The sequence below is a fragment of the Palaemon carinicauda genome, unplaced genomic scaffold (assembly GCF_036898095.1).
Source record: "Palaemon carinicauda isolate YSFRI2023 unplaced genomic scaffold, ASM3689809v2 scaffold136, whole genome shotgun sequence".
Taxonomy (NCBI): domain Eukaryota; kingdom Metazoa; phylum Arthropoda; class Malacostraca; order Decapoda; family Palaemonidae; genus Palaemon; species Palaemon carinicauda.
In genome coordinates this window covers 70,001-75,000 of record NW_027168882.1, presented here as the reverse complement: position 1 = coordinate 75,000, position 5,000 = coordinate 70,001, and positions in this window count along the sequence as shown.

Sequence of the window (5,000 nt, the reverse complement as noted above, 5' to 3'; positions counted from 1 at the left end):
ATATATATATATATATATATATATATATATGTATATATGTATATGTATATGTATATATACACATATATATATATATATATATATATATATATATATATATATATATATATATATATATATATATATATATATAAATTAATGATACAATGTTTGACAGACGAAGCATGAAGTAATCATCTCTCTTGAAATAATCTTTCACACATTCATGAAGTTCAGGTCCATGAAATACCGAGATTTGAAAATAATTCTTTCTAATTAAGTGTTTTGTTGGCCTATTAAAGACTTCCTTGCCTGGTGATCTCCAGAATGGGGTTCGAGTCTCGCTCTAGCTCGATAGTTTCTTTAAGTGTCTGAAACCTCACCATCCTTTTGGGGTAAGGATGTGTGATTTGAGGGAGCCTATAAACCTACCTGCTGTGTCATCAGCAGGCACTGCCTGACCCTCCCTGGTCCTAGTTTGGGTAGAGAAGGGGTTGATGGTTGAGCATGTGTATATATGGTCGGGGAAGGTGGGTTGTGGCACCCTAGCAGTTCCAGCCAAAGTCGGCTGAATCCCTCGTCAGGCTGGGAGTAGCGGAGAGAGGAGAGAACACCCTTTGCTCCTTCGTTTGATATCGGCTAGCCCCCAAAATTGGAGGAAGTACCTTGGTTAATAGGATAGAATATATGGTCAGTCTCTAGGGCATTGTCCTGCTAGGTCATTGTTACTGTCCCTTGCCTCTGCCATTCATGAGTGACCTTTAAAACATCAAATAGTTTACCACTAACATGAACTTAACATAAATAATAAATCAAATGAAATCTTAATTCTAAAAAGAAAGTAAAACATCTGGATCTTTGTGTAAACTTGAAGGAAGTGATACGATTAGAAGAGACTAAATTCTAAAAATAGAATCGTGAAGCGCATGAGAGACAAAAGACTTAAAGTTTGATATGAGAAGAATTATCAGGGCAGCAATACTGACGCACTACGCTAGCATGACTTACTGAACTATACTTGTGTTTTTTATTTCTTTCACAAAAGTAACTTTAGGCGATATTCTAGAATCTTTATCTGATACCCCTTATTACCTTATTGCCTTATTCTATGTTTGGGTTCCCCCAGGTCCCTCAGTGTGAGGCACCTCGTATATCTAAAGAGCAGAGAGTTGGATTCGATGTTTACTATGAAAACAATGATAGAAGTTAAAGATGCATTCTGGGCAATAATCTTTCTGTAATTTTAGAAGAAATTGTATATTAAAGATAAGAATTTTTATGTAATTTTTATGTAATTTTATGTAATTTTATGTAATTTTAGATCAAATTGTACATTAAAGATGAGAATTTTTATGTAATTTTATGTAATTTTAGATCAAATTGTATATTAAAGATAAGAATTTTTATGTAATTTTTATGTAATTTTATGTAATTTTAGATCAAATTGTATTTTAAAGATAAGAATTTTTATGTAATTTTTATGTAATTTTATGTAATTTTAGATCAAATTGTATATTAAATATAAGATTTTTATGTAATTTTATGTAATTTTATGTAATTTTAGATCAAATTGTATATTAAAGATAAGATTTTTATGTAATTTTATGTAATTTTATGTAATTTTAGATCAAATTGTATATCAAAGATAAGAATTTTTATGTAATTTTATGTAATTCTAGATCAAATTGTGTATTAAAGATAAGAATTTTTATGTAATTTTATGTAATTTTATGTAATTTTAGATCAAATTGTATATTAAAGATAAGAATTTTTATGTAATTTTTATGTAATTTTATGTAATTTTATGTAATTTTATGTAATTTTAGATCAAATTGTATATTAAAGATCAGAATTTTTATCTGATGCTAGAGAGCAGACAAGTGAATTCAAATTTTTCAAAGAAAACCTTAATAGAACTAATCAAATTGTATATTTAAGATAATAATTTTTATGTTATACCGAAAAGCGTAGACATTTGAATTCAAAGTTTTCTAATAATACCTTAATAGAACTAATCAAGTTGTATATCAAACATAAACATTTTTCGTGATACCCCAGAGAGTAGACAGTTGATTTTAAAGTTTTCAAAGAAAACCTTAACAGAACTAATAAAATTGTATATTAAAGATAAGAATTTTTATGTGATACCCCCAGAAAGTAGACAGTTGAATTCAAAGTTTTCTAGGAATACTTTATCAGAACTAATCAATTTGTATATCAAAGATAAGAATTTTTATCTGCTGCTCCAAATAGACAATTGAATTCAAAGTTTCCTAGGAATACTTTATCAGAATTAATCAATTTGTGTATTAAAAATAAGAAATTTTATCTGCTGCTCCAAAGAGTAGACCATTGAATTCAAAGTTTTCCAAGAATATATTAGTAAAACTTGAACTAGCAATTCCTATTACTCTTGCTTCTAATTAGAGAGTTGCTGAAGCTTCTATCGTCAATCAGTCACTGTATCATAAACGCAAATTTATCTATTTTCGTTTTAGCAACTGGTTGTCTGTTAGACAGAGATCTGAATGTCAATTTTAATACAATCTCGTATGTTTAAAGGTTTAAAGGTCGCTCATGAATGGCAGAGGCAAGGGACAGTGACATTGCCCTAGCAATCAGGACAATGCCCTAGAGACTGACCATATATTATATGATCAGCGCCCAAGCCTCCTCTCCACCCAAGCTAGGACCAAGGAGGGCCAGGCAGTGGCTGCTGATGACTCAGCAGATAGACCTATAGGCTCCCCCAAACCCCCCAACCTTAGCTCACAAGGATGGTAAGGTTCCAGACACTAATGGCACTAACGAGTCTGAGTGGGACTCGAACCCCCGACTGGGAAACATCAGGCAGAGACGTTAACAATCAGGCCACAGCAATATATAGTTATGAAATATGTATAGTTTTACATTTGTTTATGATGTATAACAATAACGTATAGTCAAGAGAACTATGTAAACCTGGTGGTGTTCAGTAGACTTTTTGAACAGTTTACTAATTGTTATCGTAAATTGTCTATGAATTTTTAGGACTTTTACCCAATATTCCGACTAATTGCAGTATCAGTATCTTGGCGTACGATTCACATTCTCTTTAAATATCAATGCTACATACAACAACAACAACAACAACAACAACAACAAGAAATGCATCCGTTTCTAGACTTGTGTAGGACAAAGGCCTAAGAACAACAACAACAACAACAACAACAACCATAAGAAATGCATCTGTTTCTAGACTTGTGTAGGACAAAGGCCTAAGAAGAACAACAACAACAGCAACAACAACAACCATAAGAAATGCATCTGTTTCCAGACTTGTGTAGGACAAAGGCCTAAGAACAACAACAACAACCATAAGAAATGCATCCGTTTCTAGACTTGTGTAGGACAAAGGCCTAAGAACAACAACAACAACAACAACCATAAGAAATGCATCCGTTTCTAGACTTGTGTAGGACAAAGCCCTAAGAACAACAACAACCATAAGAAATGCATCCGTTTCTAGACTTGTGTAGGACAAAGGCCTAAGAACAACAACAACAACAACAACAACAACAACCATAAGAAATGCATCCGTTTCTAGACTTGTGTAGGACAAAGGCCTAAGAACAACAACAACAACAACAACCATAAGAAATGCATCCGTTTCTAGACTTGTGTAGGACAAAGGCCTAAGAACAACAACAACAACCATAAGAAATGCATCCGTTTCTAGACTTGTGTAGGACAAAGGCCTAAGAACAACAACAACAACAACAACAACCATAAGAAATGCATCCGTTTCTAGACTTGTGTAGGACAAAGGCCTAAGAACAACAACAACAACAACAACAACAAGAAATGCATCCGTTTCTAGACTTGTGTAGGACAAAGGCCTAAGAACAACAACAACAACCATAAGAAATGCATCCGTTTCTAGACTTGTGTAGGACAAAGGCCTAAGAACAACAACAACAACAACAACAACCATAAGAAATGCATCCGTTTCTAGACTTGTGTAGGACAAAGGCCTAAGAACAACAACAACAACAACAACAACCATAAGAAATGCATCCGTTTCTAGACTTGTGTAGGACAAAGGCCTAAGAACAACAACAACAACCATAAGAAATGCATCCGTTTCTAGACTTGTGTAGGACAAAGGCCTAAGAACAACAACAACAACAACCATAAGAAATGCATCTGTTTCTAGACTTGTGTAGGACAAAGGCCTAAGAAGAAGAAGAAGAACAACAACAACAACAACCATAAGAAATGCATCCGTTTCTAGACTTGTGTAGGACAAAGGCCTAAGAACAACAACAACAACAACAAGAAATGCATCCGTTTCTAGACTTGTGTAGGACAAAGGCTTAAGAACAACAACAACAACCATAAGAAATGCATCTGTTTCTAGACTTGTGTAGGACAAAGGCCTAAGAACAACAACAACAACAACCATAAGAAATGCATCCGTTTCTAGACTTGTGTAGGACAAAGGCCTAAGAACAACAACAACAACAACAACAACAACCATAAGAAATGCATCTGTTTCTAGACTTGTGTAGGACAAAGGCCTAAGAACAACAACAACCATAAGAAATGCATCTATTTCCAGACTAGTGCAGGACAAAGGCCTAAGACATGTCCTTATTCATGTCTTGGGTTAGTCCAGTTTTCATCACCACTCTGGCCATTACGGATTGGTGATGGTGGGAGACATTAGGCTGATTGCTCACAGCAAACCAACATAGTATGGGTGCCCCCTGACTAGTACAGCTTTGCTGATTATGGCAATACACAAACCCTTTCACCCGGTTAAGGTATCCCCACTACATACATTCAAAGAAATTATTATTATTATTATCATTGTTATTATTATTATTATTATTATTATTATTACTTGCTAAGCTACAGCCCTAGTTGGAAAAGCAGGATGCTATAAGCCCAGGGCATCCAACAGGGAAAACAGCCCAGTGAGGAATGGGAACAAGAAAAAATAAAATATTTCAAGAATAGTAGTATTAAAATAAATATTT